The 19,456-nt window shown below is 37.8% G+C and overlaps 1 long non-coding RNA gene across 1 annotated transcript in view; it reads left to right on the plus strand.

Annotated features, from left to right (window-relative positions):
• Positions 1-19,456, plus strand: part of LOC129241638 (uncharacterized) — a 60,221-nt gene that overhangs the window by 7,993 nt on the left and 32,772 nt on the right. Inside the window, exon 2 of the long non-coding RNA XR_008582148.1 lies at positions 1,557-2,538. This is a non-coding gene — a long non-coding RNA (uncharacterized LOC129241638). The remainder of the gene's footprint in view (positions 1-1,556; positions 2,539-19,456) is intronic.

Raw genomic sequence — 19,456 nt, forward strand, 5'->3', positions numbered from 1 at the left:
TAGTATGTAATTAAGTATGTATACAAATTTTTAATATTTGCTCGTAATAGAGACAGAAACAGTAGCACTGACTGCGACAAAACGGCGGCAGCGACGCTTAAAATTACTAGTAATTACGGTCACGTGTTTTCGATTGGCAAATCAGCGCTCCAACCGCTATGCGAAATACGAGTACGGCAAACGGCAAAAAGAGGAACATTTAATAGCAGATTCGACGAATTCGTCTGTTGTGATCGCGTCTCTAAACGATTCATAAACCCCACAAAAGTCCATAGATCAGCGTCATTTATCAGCCAGTTAAGTTCTTAAATGCTAGATTAATTCAATACAATATGGTATGTAGCTAAACAGAATGTAATGCTCTTCGGATCAGCCACAGATGCACCAACATTGCATCTGTAATCGTATGATGTTCTCATTGTTGTTGTCGCGCTTTTAGAAGCGATGCCGTTGTTAGCGTAAATTGCTTTTTTTCATTGTTTTGGTTGTAAAGATTACCATTGTTGTTGTGCCTTAGCGTGACTTCAACATTGCAGTTGTGTGCGCTTCAGTTGGCGTCGACTGCGCCTGCTCCAATTGCAATTAAATAAAATTTTTTGTTTTCGTTATTTTTGATATTTGCAAGATACAATACATAAAATGTGTTCAATCGAGCGCCACAACGGAATAGGGTAGTACGTGACTGTTATTCGGTTGATCCCGTGTTTAATGCCAGCTGCGGACATGACAGATGAAATAATATAAATAATTTTTATATAAAGGCTGAAGATTCAATGCTCCGATGTCCTGGGACTGGCAAGGCTATTCTTACTTTGTTCTACCAGTTTAGAGGTTGTTGTAGCTGAATCCAGTGCCTTGAGAAATCTGCGGTTAGTGACCTACAAGCCTCCCCAATGGCCCGTACTTCCGCTTGAAAGACACTATAGGCATTTAGAAGACGTACAGATTTATCAACACCACATTCTATTTTGAAGCCATCTGTATAGACTGTAGTGTCGAAATTGTTAAGTGAGAATCCCAGCTGAGATGGAATGAGAGTGACCGAATATTACCGTCGCGATGATGTAATCAATCCTCTCCGAGTTATACTGGATTTGTCGTAGTAATAGATTGGCAAGGCCATACGTTTTTTCCTTCTAGCGACCCGCTCCATTTAACCTAAATGCACTCATGGTTGTCATCTTCTTGATATGTATTGTGCATCTATCAGAATAACGTGTGCCATTGCGTTAAGAGCCTCTCGAGGACATGATCTGATTGCACCGACAAGTAATTTGATGTTGTATTCTCTAAGTTGTTTTCTAAGTATTTATGTCCTTAAAATCATTCCCTATACCAGTTTTTCCTTACTAGCTAATGAATATGTATATATGTACATAAGTGCATATGTATGTATCTTTATTAGAAATATCGCAATAAGTCGGAAAGGTCACTATTCTTCTATAATAATAGTTTCCTATAGCAACAAATTTGATATTCAAGCGAAAATGAATTGTAGCTATCAAAGTGCCATTTTTGAGTAATTGCCAATATTGCATATTATTTTTTCTCTGCAGCTTACTCAATACGTAAAGTGATTGTCAATTAACATTGAAGGTGATGCATAAATAAACTTAAGCAGAACTAAACAAGAAATCACCATAAGTTATTAAAGTTATTAGTATTTCAAGTGCAAGTGCTCCAGCTGTGAATGACAACGAAGAACGGCTGATGAAATGAATTAGTGCTGCTCCGGCGGATGCTCGATATTGTAGTTTGTAGCGAGCACGATCTGGTGCCTGGACAATTGGAGCTACTATACGAACAAAATATGTAGTGTTAAAATTAAAATTAAAATAAAATCAAAATCAATTAATGTCCGCGTGCAGTTAAAATTCGTGTTATAATAACAATAACAAAAACAACATTCTGTGGAGCTTGCGCAGCTGTTGGAAAGCTAAATGTAACAAGGATTTGCCAGAAATGTGATCAATTGAAACGTTAAACGTGCGCGTTCGTTTCTATATTTCCATACATATTTACTCGCGTGTATGCATACAAGTGTGCGCATGTATGCATGTGTTCATTAGTTCGAGAGAGTGCTTGTAGTGTGCAGTGTAGCGGTCACAGCAACAGTAGTTGAACCCGGAACCCGTTTGTGGAAAATCTAAATTTGTTGCCGCCGTCGTCACCGTCGTCATCATCGATGTTTTTTCTAAAGTGTTAAGATTGAGATGGAATTGGCGTTTTCCCATTTTGATTGAAATAATGCATGCCAGTGCTTCCCTATGTCTTTGAGAAGTGCGTTATTATCGTTTAGTTATAGCCATAGCTATACTCCCAGACTTAGTGTATTTAGCTAGCCGTCAACCAGACATTCGTTATTTGTGCCAGCGCAACGGATCCAGCTGGAAATAAGTCGATCAATTCTTTTTATCGCAATATCGTTTAATCCAAAAGCAAGGTCAAAATAGTCATAATGGATATGAAATTGGAGCTAGTAAATCAGTCGCAGGAGATGAGTACCGGCTCGCCGTCGGAGGTGCCAAATGATCCAGGGTAAGAAAAGTCTAAAATAAAAGCAAATATTAATTTTTTATTACAAACGCATATTTCATACGCGGTTCTATTTAAAAGACTTCAATTTAATTTCATACCAAACTTAACCAAAATAACATACCAAAATAAAAATAGATAAAAAAGGGTTTCGTTTCAGATACTCAAGCTAGCACGCTAGCTGCTGCTATTACAATAAAGGTTGATCCAGAAGCTTTTTTGTTTTAAAGTCAGTTATACTAAGTATTTAGTTACATATTTAGTGCATTTTGTTTAAAATATATAATTGTATTTTGTGTGTTTTACGAGTGTGACTATCGGTGGATCTTGTGGAAGCTAACATAAACATATATCGGGTGTTTGTTGTAGTTGCCTGAGAACTATCAATGTCGATAACTGTGATTTGACAGCTGAAAATGGCGAGTTGTGTTGACATTTCTGTTCAGTAAGGTTTTGCAAGTTATCACGAGCAACATTTTCAAATTCTGGAAAAAAACTCTATATTAGTTCATAGAGCACGTGCGGCACCATCGGACCTAATTTCTTTCGAAATGAGGAAGGAGCTGCTGTTACGGTGAATGATGAGTGCCATCGAGTACGTTACAATCTATTTATTGCAATATTCACCATTGACGCCATTCGTCCAGATTTATTGGAAAAAGTAGTCAAAAATTGGACTGATCGAATGGACCACGTAACTCATATTAAAAAAAAAATAAATGCCATGAAATTATCTACCAAGTTATAATTAAAAAAAAATCATTCCGACAATATAAAACAGAAATATTGTATTATCATTTTATGTTCTCAAGGGCTTAAAAAAGCACCCGATGCATTAGTTTGGTGTAAAAGAAATCCAGTATATTGCGGTATCACAATGGGCTATAAGCCTGAGTGTCACTGATAGTGGGCAGCCGCTAAAAACCTAACCTTAGAGAAATAAAAAATTTAAATCAGTGATATGACCTCCGGCGGGTCATACGACACTACCCACCTAGTTATTTAGTATGGGGATCTCAAACTTTTTCTCGGTAGATGGCTGTAGTGATCGATATCTCATAACGTATCGATCAAACGATTTAAAGTTTATGCTCGTTGTCAAGGTGACATTTCAGACTAAAAAAAGTCGTTTGCTATTTTTTGTTTGTTCCACTCAGTTGTGAGGTACAGGATGTTAACAATGGAAATCAACAAAGAGAAAATTCGGCCCTCTTTATAGTTTTTCTTTGATAAAGGCGAAAATGCAAGCCAGGCCTCTGAAATTGTGAATGGTGTTTATGGTGCCGCTACTGTAACAGCTAATTATGAAAACAGAAATATAGCTGGAACGTATTTTTTATTATTGTACTAGCTTTAACGCGCGGCAAAGCTCGCGTAGGAGTAGTTTTGAGGGATTTAGGATATGTATATAAAAGAATTACAAACAATAATTTCATAGAAAATAGTTTTTTATTAATAACTATAATATTACAATACCCGGCATCCGTTGCTTTGCCACGTTGAATAAAATCAAAACAACCAATTAGAAAAATATTAAGAAAAATTATTTTTATTAATTTTCTATCTCAAACCGTTTTTGAACTTTGCATTTGGGTCATAATATAGTTGAACAGCTTATGCGGATTATGAAGTCTAGAGTGTGCTATAAATAGTCGGAAATAGGAAAAACTAAGATTTTTTAGATTAAATTTAAGCAAATATTCGATTATTAGTTACGAATGAGAATGGTGGCGCGGCCTGGGGGCTGTGGGAAGGGAGTTCCATCATAAAAACATGCCTATAACTTTCATTGGGTGAAAATATGAATGTATAAGAACTTTTACGTCGTATGGTGTTGTCGTTTCGTAGTGATGCGCGGACGACGTATAAGACATTCACCTTTATAGTATAGATAATCTGGTGGATAATTTCATGGCATTTATTTTTTGAATATGATATGCCGTATATGTAGGCCGCGGCTACGCGTTGCATGTTGAGCACTCCAATTTTTGACTACTTTCTCCAATAAATCTAACCAATGACGCCCCACATTGGTGGCTTAAATATTGGCTTTCAATACTTCAAGAGTTGCTGGTTTTAACGGCATAAACAAATGACTTAATATAGTCCTATAAAAAGTAATCCAGAGTGAACAGGACCACTTCTGGAAAGAAAGTTGTCACCAAATTGCTTTTGAAATATTATTAAGCGGCAAGTTGCACTGTCTTGTTGGAACTAAATGTCGTCAATGCTTAACTGATTAATTTTTGAAATCAAAAATTCAGTCAGCATGGCTCGATAGCACTATCCATTCATCATAACAGCAGCTCCTTTCTGATTTCGAAAGAAATAAGGTGCGATGATGACGCCAGTGCTCTGTGAACTTTACGAACATATTTATTTATCACAAAACGAATTGCCAATTTGCCATTTTCAGCTTTCAAACCATAGTTATCGATATCGATAGTTCTCACGCAGCTAAAAACTCTCGATATTTTGCTGAGTAAATTTCAGAACCATCATTATCATATTATTACAGTTCGGGGTGAACCATTGCTTAAGTTACAATTCACGTGCACGTGACTCGGTCCTCAGCTTTTCGTTTGATATCGGATATGCCCATAGCTCCAAAGTCGTCTCCAAAGTAATCTCTCCATCGTTTTCTTGGCCGGCCTCTTCTTTTGACGCCTTGTGGATTTGTTTCGAGGATCCTTTTTATAGCTCGTTGCTCATTCGTAGAATGGGATCGTACCACCGAATCCTTTGCGCTTTGTTGTACCTGATTACAGTTGCACCCTGACAAGTGTGTCTAACTCGTAATTGTAACGAATGCGGTAAGTACTGCCATCAAGTCGTACAGGTCCATATATATATATTTTCCTTAGAATGTTTCTTTCAAAACAATTTAACTGATCGATTTCATTGGATTCCAGCACCCAGACTTCGCACCCGTATATGAGTGTAGGTCTTATGACAGTTTTGTATATTCGTAGTTTCTGGTAATCTCGACCTCATCCGTTTTTTATACACGAAGTACGACCTGTTTTGTATGGCAATAGTTGTATCTTTCTGTGCGCTCAGCAAAACATCATTCATTGACTATTTCAGAGCTATAGCTGCCGACTTGTAGGTTAGGTATTACGTTTTGCGCTGCACCTTCCATATATGTATTTGGTTTTTCTTAGTTGATGATAAGTCATATCATCCCAGCAACTGATTCTGATGAGTAAATTTCAGAACATCGAACATTAGGAAAAATAATACTATACATGTTCTGGTTTTTCTGTTTTGAAAAACTATACAAAATAGATGTTTGAAAAACAGTAGGATCCGTACCTATAACAGAAACTTTTATCTATATACCAGACAGAAAAAGAAACTTTTCTTCACTAACAAGCCACTTTAAAAACCTCAACACAAAATCAGAAGGCGCATCTCACCGGTGGTGCACATGAACTTTAATGAAAAATTGATGCGAACCACTGGTCTTGAGCATGCCAGAAACGGGTTAATAAGGAATTAGGTAAAGTACTACGTATGTATCATACATATGATTTATACATTTCAATTCAGAGGCTAGCAGAGCCCACGAATATCGGGGAAAACAAACATTATTTCTTTGAATTATGATTTGGACATTCGCATATTTTTTCCTTTCGGTGAAGCTAAACTTTTTCAATGCATGTGGCTTGGCGCTTCGTTTCAGAACCATTATTAAAAAGTGACGATTCAATGACATATTGTTATCAATAAGTTTTCTATGTGCAAACATTTTTGCAAGCTTATTGTTGTTCAAACGGGAAAGGTTTGGGAGTTTCATATTTTACGGCGAAGCATAAAAAATGTCTAATGTGTACGAAGGCTAAGCTTCAATGATCTTCATTCTAGTTATTTAATAGCCACACATTGCGTACAAGCTTGTAACAAGCTATTACTACAAGAAGGATATATACACACATATAAATATTACAAAAATGTGCGCGACCAAGCAGATGGTTACCCATCCAGTGAGTTATTGGTTCATTGCCTGATTTAGTCTGACGATTAGAGGGCAGATATGTTGTATTGACAGTATGTCATTTCCTGGGCATGATCACGGATTTTGTTCGTAGGCAGCCCGTTACCTTTATATTCTCTTTTTGAATAGGAGTGCAGTGTCAGCCTGTAAGCTATAAGCGAAAACCCTGCATTCTTTCGTTGTATTTTTTGCAGTTTGTTTACTTGCATGGAGTGTGTCCGTTGATCAGCGCTTTACCACTTACAATTTTGCATGAAAAAAATAAAAGAAGTTTAAATAAACGACATATCAGTTATTTATGTTCATATAAATATGGAGGAAAAAATTTGTATTGTACATTTTCGAAATGTTTTCCAATATTTTCAATAAGTGTAACCTGGCAACACTGGTAGTACGGAGTTAATATATAGTTGATACCGTTCTACGGAAAATATCTACATTTCGCATATTCCTGCGTTTGTGGATTTTAATTTACACGGTCTATCATGATATAAGCTAGTGAGTAACCAAGCTATAAGTCCAAAACACATATAAATGTTGAACCTATGGCGGAGAGATGCTTGAACTGCTTTGATCGCAACTGGAGTGTTAACTCCTGTATCCTTCCTCCTCAGAGAACTGCTCGAACCATTCAGTGCAGGTTCTAGGTATTCGTGTGGGACAATAATTAATTATCTGTTACTTCTTATGGGAAAGCGCCATTGAAGTTCTGGCCAATGTTGATCATTTGCCTCTTAAGTCTTATGGCGAATACAGTTGTAGTGAACTTCAAATGTACGTCTGTAGAATGTTGCTCCTATGAGGCATGACATCGATTTGTCTGCCATGAGGCCATGGGCTTCTCTCGGGCCGGATTTAAGCAACCTGTTGTTTTTTTTGTTCTCTGTAATGCCTTCTGAAGATTCATTGATGCCATGCTTTTTAACAGATTAAGCAAGTCATTTGGTTAATGCTCACCAATCTTACTAATGGACATTCTATCTGTTGTGGAAATGTCTCATAACAGACTATTAAAAGTATTAAGAGCCTTTAGAATTCTTGGTTCATACGCATGTATGTACATGGATGGAAAAGTAATTAAATGGACATACATACGAGTATATAGGCTGAGTTCAATACATTTGCATGATCTTCTTTGCCCAAATTATTCCCAACTAATGCGGCAGTCAACACAGTCAGTGAATGAAGTAAAACGGAAAATAATAAAATAAGACTTTAATGTATATACAAAAACACTGCGCCTATTCCGAACTATGTAACGGGTGATTTTGTAGCTATTATCTTTTTAAACAGTTGGTTTAAACAGCTGACGCACGTTTCGTGTTTTGTTTCACTGTCGAACATCTTCAGTTTGGTCTATAATTTAACCATGAATCGCCTTACAAAACGAACAACGCTTGCAAATCATTGAATTTTATTATAAAAATGCGTGTTCTGTTAAGAAAGTTTAAGATCCACTTTTTTATCGAAAAATTGTGTTCATCGACGAAGCTCATTTTTGGATCAATGGGTACGTAAATAAGCAGAATTGTCGATTTTGGAGTGCAGATCAGTCAGAAGAATTGCAAGAGCTACCAATGTTCTCAGAAAAGGTTACAGTTTGGTGCGGTTTATGGGCTGGAGGTATCATTGGACCGTACTTCTGCAAAGATGATGCGAATCGTAACGTAAACTGTGAATGGTGAGCGCTACCGTGAAATGATATCCAACCTTTTTTTGCCCAAAATGCAAGAGCTTGACTTGCATGACATGTGATTTCAGCAAGACCGTGCCACATGCCACACAGCACGCGTAACAATGGACTTGTTGAGAGGCGAGTTCGGTGAATATTTTATTTCAAGTTCGGGACCTGTTAATTGGCCACCCAGATCGTGCGATATAACGCCTTAAGATTATTTTTTGTGGGGCTATGATGAAGCTCATGTCTATTCAGACAAGCCTACTTCAATTAACGCATTGGAAGACAATATTAAAGCATTTATATGTGAGATACCTGCCGAAACATTGAAAAGAGTATGCCAAAATTGGACTAAGCGGATGGACCATTTGAGGCGCAGTCGCGGTCAACATTTGCATGAAATAATAATCTTCAAACATTAAATTATATGGACTGTACTATCGATTTAAATAAAAATTTCATGCATTTTTCTGAATTTTACGTGTGTTTTTTTGAAAAACTTTCCTATAGCTCTTAAAAAATCACCCTTTAGTTACCTATATTTTATATCTACTAAGTCTAGAGGGCCCATCAACTCTGTCCGGCGACGCATCGTTGCCCGTGTCGCACGCGTGTCAAAAACAGTGCGCTTTGGATAATTGTCGATGCTGCGGCACCCCACAAAACGCTATAAATACTTTATAGAATTTTGTGTTGTTGTTATTATATTTAAACGTTTCAGTTGCATTGGCGAAATTTGTTTTCGCTTTCTAGTGGTTACTTTTTTGTAAAAACAAAAAACCGCAACTTGCTACTAAAAATAAATATGCAAAGTGAATTGTATTAATAGCTGGGCATTATTTATTTAGGCATTCTCTCCCGATCGCTTTTACTCCATTCTGCCTGCAAGATTGCTATTCGGACGACAAAGATATGGATTAAAGGAAGTGTGGACGAATGGAGGGGAAAATGGGGAAATAGGTAAACCGGGATGCAGATAAATGAACGATAGGATGAGTGGGGTAGAGAAGAGAGGGGATCGTTTACCTCATATTCGTTCTTCGATGTGCATATATATGTTTGTAGATATGTGTCCTCAAATTGCATGATCCCACTGGCCCTTAGGGGTAGCGCGGACGACATCTAATACGTTGACTGCCGGCTGTACCATGATGCGTGGCATGCTACATTCTGCTTGTGGTACATGCTGGCACAGTGATGTGTGGATGAATGATTGCGCGCGGCGCGCATTCAGGCGTATCAGCCCACTGGGAAGCTAGAGGGGAATGGCAGTGCTGCAATGCTGCAGTGAGCCAAGACTTTTTGAATGGAGCAGCATTCAATATAGCTAGAAATGTATGCATGTATGTAGATATGTATCATAGCAAGTACTCTTACTGTGCTTGTGCTTATATGTATGTTGCAGTGAATGAATATAACTGCGCCAGTGTGTGCCTGTGTCTTTGCCCGCTCTCGGCGTTATCATCATCAAATACATTTTGAATTAATTCAAGATTTATGCATCTATCATTTCTTTTGCAATGCTTTTGATTCACTAGTTTTTGTTGCTGCCATGAAAAAATCTTCACAATGAAAGACAGTGGAAAGTGGCGGGCAGTGAAGCTAGCGCCTCCATTCAATTGCGTAAATTTCAAAGAAATATCTATCTTATTCTAGCATTGCATGGTTTTTTCAGAGTTGTTGCTGCTACAGCTTTTCTTTTTAGATGTACATATGTTTTGGCACTTGCACCTGCCACATTTTTCTTGCCACTTTTGGAGGCAGGTGCTTCATTTACATGTGCGTCAAGTTATTTTTAAAAATCGAAAAAGAACCTGCACAAATTATGTAATGTGGCCGATAGTAGCCCTTTCTGTTCTCCCCTATACTTTTGACCTTTTTGGATGTGTGTAAGCTTCGGATGTTAGTAGTTTATTCGATTTTAATTTTAAACACCTATCTGCTTTCGTTGAGAAGTGACAGATTTAGGATAAATCTCTCATACCACCCTTGTGTCTATAGATTCATGTGACAAAACTTGCCGGATACAGCTCAGCCAATACAATAGGTTAAGAAACATTATTTTTCTAAATGAGTTTCTGGGGTGAGTTCATGGGCATTGCTTAGGGCAAAATAATTGGTTATTAGGGAGGTAAAGAACTTTAGAGAATGATATGCGACCTTGGGGTTTTTCGAGATGCCTTTATTACAATCTCGAGATTTGTCTTATAGTATAGATTTCACCTGTGTAATATAGTTTGAACTCGAAATGATAAATCAGAATTTAATTTTATTATTTATATACATCCCTGAGGTGGATGCTCGTTTTAATATTATCTGATACAACATGAATAATAATATTTTAGTCATTAAGGGGACAGATACCTGTAAACGGCCATATTTTCCCTGATTTTCATTAAAATTATTTAAAATGAAGAAGTCAATATATTTTTTCAAAATTGGCATACAGTTTATATATGAGACTATAGGACTATGAATAAGTTCGTGCGGTTTTACAACAGATGGCGTAACTTGATTATTATTCCATCGATCCACATTTCCAAACGTCAGTATAAGTTTTTTATTTGAAGCGTAAACAACAATATTTTTACCACACTTGAAAATGTCGAATTTCGTGCCAAATAATGTGTTTTTGCGGGGAATTTTTTAATATGAAGAAAAAAGCAGCCGAAAGTCATCGTATCTTGGTGGAAGTTTATGGTGAGCATGCTCTAGCTGAGCGAACGTGCCAGAAGTGGTTTGCACGCTTTAAAAGTGGTGATTTTGGCTTGGAAGACGAAGAACGCGAGGGTGCGCCGCCAAAGTTCATGGATACCGAATTGGAGGAATTGCTCGATCAAGATCCGGCTCAAACGCAAGAAGAGGTTGCAAAAACTTTGGGAGTTGATCAATCAACCATTTCCAAACGTTTAAAAGCCATGGGAATGATCCGAAAGGTAGGCCATTGGGTGCCGTATGAATTGAAGCCAAGAGACGTTGAACGCCGTTTTATGGCTTGCGAACAACTGCTTCAACGGCACAAAAGAAAGGGTTTTTTGCATCGAATTGTGACTGGCGATGAAAAGTGGGTCCATTACGACAATCCAAAACGTCGGGCAACGTATGGATACCCTGGCCATGCTTCAACATCGACGTCGGCGCAGAATATTCATGGCCTGAAGGTTATGCTGTGTATCTGGTGGGACCAGCTGGGTGTTGTGTATTATGAGCTACTGAAACCGAATTAAACGATTACGGGGGATGTCTACCGACGACAATTGATGCGTTTGAGCCGAGCACTGCGAGAAAAACGGCCGCAATACGCCGATAGACACGACAAAGTTATTTTGCAACATGACAATGCTCGGCCACATGTTGCACAAGTGGTCAAAACATACTTAGAAACGCTCAAATGGGATGTCCTACCCCACCCGCCGTATAGTCCAGACCTTGCGCCATCCGATTACTATCTCTTCCGATCGATGCAACATGGCCTGGCTGACCAGCACTTCCGTAATTACGATGAAGTCAAAAAATGGATCGATTCGTGGATTGCGGCAAAACCGACCGAATTTTTCACAAAGGGAATCCGTGAATTGCCAGAAAGATGGGAAAAAGTAGTAGCAAGCGATGGACAATACTTTGAATATTAAATTTGTAACCATTTTACGTCAATAAAGTTTCAAATTTCGAAAAAAACCGCACGAACTTATTCATAGTCCTATATTTTTTATATAATTTTTTTTTTATTTTAATCATTTAAAATGGCGGATGTACACTCAATTCTCCCAGGAAGGTCGCAGCGGGGCTTCTCAATCGGCGGGCATTGTAGCATCGGCGTCAGTGACCTGAATACAAAAAACCAAAAATTCTTTTGTTTATTAATGCCATAATTTCTATATGAATTAAAAAAAAAATAAAAAAAACTTCGGGAATAAAATGCTTTTTGACTCGGAAAAATTACCATTAATTATAATTTTTCGAAAAATGTTCGAAAACTTGTGAATTTACATAGAAATTAATATCATAAAAAAGATGTGTGCAAAATTTCAGGGAGATCGGTCAATAACTTTTCGAGTTATCGTGTACACCAATTCCTTACCTTTCCAAGCGCTCGAACGCAAAGAATAGAGTCCTCACGGTTGACGATCTATAATATAAGAAATACTTAAATTTACGTTCTAAAATTTTTTTGACATATTAAAGGATTATATTAACATTTTATGAAAAAAAAAATTTTTTTTCGAAATTTTACAGGTATCTGTCCCCTCAAAGCGTTGAACATTTTTTTCGATATAAAAGGGGATTTTTCTGTCTCCATATCGCAAGAAGTTTAAAATTCCTAATTTTGGGAACTTAAAAAAGGGCGAGATCCCGGGATCCTTATCTTGTCCGACAAAAGTTTTTGAGGTATAAAAAAGTTGGTCATTACAACCAACTCGCCATCTTGTAATATATGTTTGAGATAATAAGTAGAAAATACACACGTTGAGAGGCCCTTATAATAAAATAATACAATAATAATTGCGTTAACACCACACATGTAGGTATTTTTTGGAAAACCCCATATTTTTGAAATTAAAATCGAAATATATTGTAATTAAAAATATATATGAGGGCGGGTCAATAAGTCCGTGACTTTTTGTATTTCTGACCTCTTTACTGAAAAAGAAATACTGCTCCTGTCAACAGGCATCTGTCAGTTGACTCCTGTCAAAATTTGAACGTGCTGCGTCAGTTAGTTTGTGTTTTACAGCTACCTTTATCAGACTACCCAGTAATTCACAGTCGACCACAAGCGCAATCGTGTAACAACTTCACAGGAAGGTTTGGCGTTGGAGGAGTTTTGGCGCCGTTTTGTAACCGTGGACGAAACATGGATCCATCACCACACACCAGAGACCAAACAACAGTCGAAACAGTGGGTTTCTAAGGGTGAAACGGCTTAATAAGCACACGAAATTCAGTTTGTTCCATTTTCTCCTCAAATTATTGGGTAGTCTGATAAAGGTAGCTGTAAAACACAAACTAACTGACGCAGCACGTTCAAATTTTGACAGGAGTCAACTGACAGATGCCTGTTGACAGGAGCAGTATTTCTTTTTCAGTAAAGAGGTCAGAAATACAAAAAGTCACGGACTTTTTGACCCGCCCTCGTAACTTTCAATTGTTTGGTTTCAGAAAAGCACTTAGCGCGTTCTATAGCGTTGTAAGAGCACACATTTACATCTCAAAACCCCTCGTATAAAACGCTTTCGTATAACAAAAATGTATGCAAAGATAGTATGTAAATCTGATGTAATTTACCGTCATTGTTCTCGAAGTGATTTGCCGTTACTTCATCAACGTTGCGCTATTCGTTCAATGGTTTATGACGGATCTTTGATCGTTTCATACGTTCGTTTGTTTCTTCATTGGCAATTCAATTTTAAACTCAAACTCGTAGTTCTACGGTTCATAGCATACACAAATGTATCAGCCACAAATGGCGTGTCCGTAGAGCCACCCAAATGTATTTCAGTGTATGACTATTCACTGCCTTACGATTGCATCTAAGCGACCGCCTTTCTGAGGGCAGTAGTGGAAATTTGAGGGGCATATGCAAATTTTCTTCGTTATGTTTTTACAATTTTTTTTTCTCATTCAGCGAGCCGTGTACAGACATATGTACCCATGCTTATACTGGTAATTTTCCTTAAGTCGTGCTGCCAATAAAGCTTTGCATACTCAACCTCACATCTCCAATGCAAATGAAACTTTCCCAACAAGACAATTGAGCAGTCAAGCAGTCAGTAAGCTATTTGGTGGCAATCAGAGCTCTTTAAAATGTAGCAACAACAATCATGACCGCAGATAGTTGCAGTAATGATTACTGTAATGAAATCGTATAATGATGCAGAACTAACGGTTTTGTAAATCGGTTGCCGATCTAAAAATTCGTTAAAACAGTTAAAGAAAGATGGAAGGAGACCATTTTTTACATATGCGTTTTATGAAGTAAGCATCAATTATTTTGTACGTAAATTGAAGGCTTTCGGATAAGAAAAGATGTGCATAAAGTTTTTAAAACGACACTTTTTACAAATATTTTTCTTTCGCTTGCACTATCAACTTTCAATGCATTAACCATCCAGAAAATCCGAAAATGTACTGTCTAAATTTATGAATTGTATTTCCTCACTAGTTTTGAAGTAATTAGCACCCCTGAACTACCGTTATAAGCTAACTATTTACCTCTGTAAATTTAAATGTGTAGAAATTTTCTATACGTTGATCAGGTTAAATGGTTTCTCTATAAACATGGTTCATAAATTAAAAAAAAAATAATAAATTTATTGCTGTGAAACAAACACACGTTTGGAGAGGGGATATTAACTATTAATATTAATATTAACTATCTGGGGCTAAAGTGTAGGTATTCATCGACAGAAATACGTATACGCGCAACGAGCTATCAATAAAGTTAGTAATTTCATATTTAAAAGCTGCTATTAAAGCTTTAACCTAAATCCTATCGATTCACGAGAAGCCGAAATGTGATTTTCAAAAATTGACATTTATATGAATTGACATTCGTTAATTACATTCTCATGCGCGACAACTGGGTGGTCCAAACAGCGTTTTTTTTTAATTACGAGGGGTTCAATAAATACCCGTGCTAGAAATAAAGACACCATTTTTTTAATTTTTTTTCCAACATAGTCCCCTTTTAGAAAGATACACTTCTCCCAAGGCTCCAGTCATTTGTTCAATCCCTCCAAAAATAGGTTTTGTCGAACTCTCTAAAATACGTCTCTGTCTCGGCGATGACTTCCTCGTTTGAACTAAATTTTTTTTACGCGAGCCATTTCTTCATGTTAGGAAACAAGAAAAAGTCGCAGGGAGCCAAATCGGGTAAATATGGGGAGTGCGGCAGCGATTCTTAACACAATTGATGCAGATTGGGGGCGACAATTCCGGATGAATGTCTGGTGCGTTATCGTGGTGAAATAGAAGCTTCTTTTTGGCCAAATGCGGAGGTGTCTCCTTCAATTTTTTGTGAAAGCGGTCCAATAACTCACTGCAGTATTGTCCAGTGATCGTTCTTGATTTTATAAAAAATCTATTAGGATGGCGCCATTCGCATCCCAAAAAATCGTCGCCATGACCTTTCTGGCCGAAGAAACTGTCTTTACCTTTTTTGGAGTAGATTAACCTGGAAAAATCCAGCTTTGATGTTGCTTAGTTTTTGGTGAGTAATGATGAATCCACATTTCATCAGCGGTGACAGCTCGACGCAAAAATTTCCTCGGATTTCGCTTAAATAGCTGCAAACACTTCTTCGAAGTTAACAGCTGCATCCGTCGCCGGGCCGACAATTTTTTCATCGCCAACTTATCATGTAAAGTATTAATTGCCATTCCGGTTGACACACCTATGGCTTCTGTTACTTCACGCACTTTCTTTCGCCGATCAGCAAGAATTATGTCGTGGAAGTTTTGAATGATTTCCTCGGTAACTACGTCTGCCGGGCGTCCTGGTCGCTCCTCATCAAAAACGGATGTTCGCCCACTTTTAATTTCGTTGAACCAGTATGTAATTGTGGTCATAGACGGGGAAGCATCCCCATAGACAGTACCCAACTTTGCTTTTATATCTTCGCATTTTTTCCCATCTAAAAACAAAAAGCGAATTACTGAACTGCTCTTTTTCTATTTTCCATCTTAGCGAAAATCACGAAACCCGTCTTACTCGAATAGCTGCCAAATCCAAACTAACCTCTCAATCAGCCTGAAATTTGTTTTACCGTCGTTTGATAATTGACAGCACACGATCCAAACACAAACTTCCTTCCGGAACATCCTCTGCCATCAAATACCGGTACTTATTGAACCGTCCTCAAATATGTTATTTTGACAATGTTAGCTCTTTTCCGCTGGAACTCTTGACAGAAGGTCAATATAAAATCTCCGCGGAAGGAGATGAATCACTTTATGCTTGGGAAACGTTTGGAAATATTGAAAATTTATTTTCAAAGTAAATGTTGTGTAGCGCAAACAGTGCGTTTATTGAAAATAAGTCAAAATCATCTTCTCTGACGAAGCGCATTTTCATCTCATGGGTTATGTTAACAAGCAAAACTGCCGCATCTGGGGATCGGAAAACTCGCACTAGAAGTCAATGTACCCCCAGAGATAGGCAGATTGAAGCAGTGGCGTCGTCGGATGATTTTTCTTCGGAAGGTCTTGGAAAAGTGGGTGAAGAGGTTGTGCTACTACGAAGCTAGTCAAGGCTGCCATATGAATGAAATTGTGATCCATAAATAATGTGGAGGTTTGGTCTTTCGAATATATATGTAAATTCTTTTTGTTAATTTTTGGGAATTCTTAAGAGGTGTATGGTCTACCCAATAACTTTCCTTTGACGAATGAATACTTTTTTGGTGTCATTTAATAAGCTATAATTATTGTCATTCCACTCGATTGACCATACTCAATACAATTTACCGAAATGGAAATCAATCGATATAGACACCTTAAATACGCGAGTTTTAAAATCGTTCAGTGAACTACCTTTATAACCTAAAATAGTATTATTACTATTATTATTGGTCTCTGTAGTCAATGGTCCGATGTGGTCTATTCTGCTTGACGGTAAGCCTATAATTGGAGGCTTCTGGTGAATTTGAGCATCTCCTCAGATTTTTGTATTCCACATTACCAATGGACTTATAGACGCACTACCCAGAAGTACAAGTGTTCGGTTTGTGAGAGTAGCACATTCGCAAAAAGTGAGTTCTGAAGTCTCATTATCTATTTTGCAAGACGTTTTTTCTACTGATTCTAGCTCCCTGAAATGATAACGAAGACTTCAATGTCCGGTATAGTATCCAGTGAGTGCTCGTAAACCTTCACTATGCAGGCTTGGGAGACTATTTGATGTTCTGCTGGAGGGCATCATAAATGGCTTGCACTGCCCCTGGTCTGGACTCTTGATTAAGTTCCATATGAATTTACTGTTTTCCCAGTCTTTGACAACTTCCTTTATCTAGTCTTTAATGAGCCTGTTAAAGGGTTCTGGTCCATCAAATTTTGAAGTCGCCCCCATTCTAGATAGCTCGTCCGCCTGTGCTTTGCCATCATAAACTTCACGTCTTTGGATTCAGCCCAACAAAATGGTGCTCTTTAGTCCCAAGTTATTGAGGCTAGTAAAGTATTCCACAACGAGTTTGGATCTTATTTTGTAAGACTGTACTACACAAAAGGCCGTCTCACTGTCTTACAAAATGCTCTTCGAAGTCATTTTCTGCCACAGATTTCTATGCTATTGATTCCCCTTGAAATACTGTAAGATATCTGGTCATGAGTATGGATCTTTCAAAGTTCGCCCAGAAACTATACGCCAGTCTTACTATATGCAAGCTTTCCAGGGTTACCTGCTTCCCACTACACTTTTGTTAGGTGTTTGGCCGAGCTCCTGCTCGTATTTGTGGCGTGCGTCTTGATGTTCTACAAATGGTCCCTGCACCGTTTTAAGTCGATTCCCAACGGCACACGGCAGAAATATACTGGGAGGTTTGCCATTGCCTGCCAAGGGGCGACAGCTATTAGAAAAAACTTTTTCCATCATTTTGTTGTTTCATGCACGGATATTTGAACCTGCGTACTTCCGAATGGTAATCACGCACCTTCCCAATCGGCTTCCGCAGTTTCTTGGTAGCCAATAAAAGATTTAACTTCCTTTAAAAAGATTTCCATCAAGTGTATGAGAGTGTAAATGAGTTGTCATTTAAAATCTAGTGATCTGTTGCAGATGAACGAAAGTCTCTCAATCACCGCTTAACAGTTACAACAGACTTTAATGTGCCGAACATGCTCTTTGAAGCTTTGTGAACGTTGACCGAAAACAATTCCTGCTTACAACTTTTACCACCCCATCCATTCCATTAAATCGGATCAAGCGAAAAGGCCCACTTGGATTTAGTTGAGATTTACTACAACAATCTTCAGATTAAATAAGGCTATGGAGAGGTGAACTCAACTTGTGTCGGAATAAAGCTGAAAATGGATTGAAAGAAGTCATACTCATTTTGCTATAAAGCTCTCACCAACTCAGCAGATCATCTGCACAAATAAAGCATTTCCATAGCAGTTAGTCGGACTTGTACGACGAAGTTCATCGATAACCCGCAAATTTGTGAAAGACAATACCTTTTCTGCATTGGAAATGTTAAAGGAAAGGCACGGTATTTACATTTTATAACATTTGCTGATTATATTCATTACAGTGAACATTTTTCCCATGAAAGCTAACTGTCCTTAGAAAAGGCATACAAATGTGGTATCTATCATTTATAAGGCAAATATAAGATGCAAGCTATAAATTGGGATAGTAGCTGGGTCTAACTAAGACCACCGAAGTTTCAGGATTTTTAGTTTTCTAGTGGCCGTTTTTTAGGATTCGATGCAGTACTGGAGAAAAATAATTCATTATTATGGGTATTTATGATTTAAGAGGAAGTGAGAAAGTCCACAGTTCCTTTTAGATTTTTTCTCCTGCCCTTCCGAACTAAAATAATTAGCTGAGGTTATTGATTTCTATAAAGCTATAGTATTATTCCTAACTACAACAACTGTGCACACACAACTTAATTGCTTGATTTCCAGCCACTCCATTGCTCACCATGCTGGTATGTAATAAATTTTCAAGTACTATGCCATAACGGTCGTCTTTCAATTTCTCCACAAACTTTGAGAGCCACCGCTTACACCATCAACCTGCAGCAATCACGTATAAATGTTCACACTAAACTTTGTTCCCAACACTTCGTCCCATGGCGTTATCACTGCTATCATCGCTTTGATGTGACCTTGTTGTTGTTGCTTATTTCGGTGCTGCTACCACGGCGCTTTGGTCATAATTTAATAGTGTGGCATGCAAATTTTAGCATTTTCCAGAGTGGGCAACAACAGCGCTAAATACCTAAACGGCCAGAAACACTATAACGAACGCACCAATAATAATATAATAACAACAAAAAACAATTCATTTTAGGAATGAACTAAGGAAGCAAGATAAAAAAACGAGTGACTACTCGAGCGGCGGGGGTGTATTACTGAAGACCATAGAAAGTTTACCACCCATGTCGATATATATGCATAAATCTATATACCTCTGTAAATGTATGTGTGTATATATATAACAAAGAAATGTATTAGCAATGTGTTCTCGTCATGCTTGTTGCTGTTGCTGTAGTAGTTGAAGAATCTCACCAGAGGTAGTCGCAT

The sequence above is a fragment of the Anastrepha obliqua genome, chromosome 3, assembly GCF_027943255.1.
Source record: "Anastrepha obliqua isolate idAnaObli1 chromosome 3, idAnaObli1_1.0, whole genome shotgun sequence".
In the NCBI taxonomy this organism is placed as follows: domain Eukaryota; kingdom Metazoa; phylum Arthropoda; class Insecta; order Diptera; family Tephritidae; genus Anastrepha; species Anastrepha obliqua.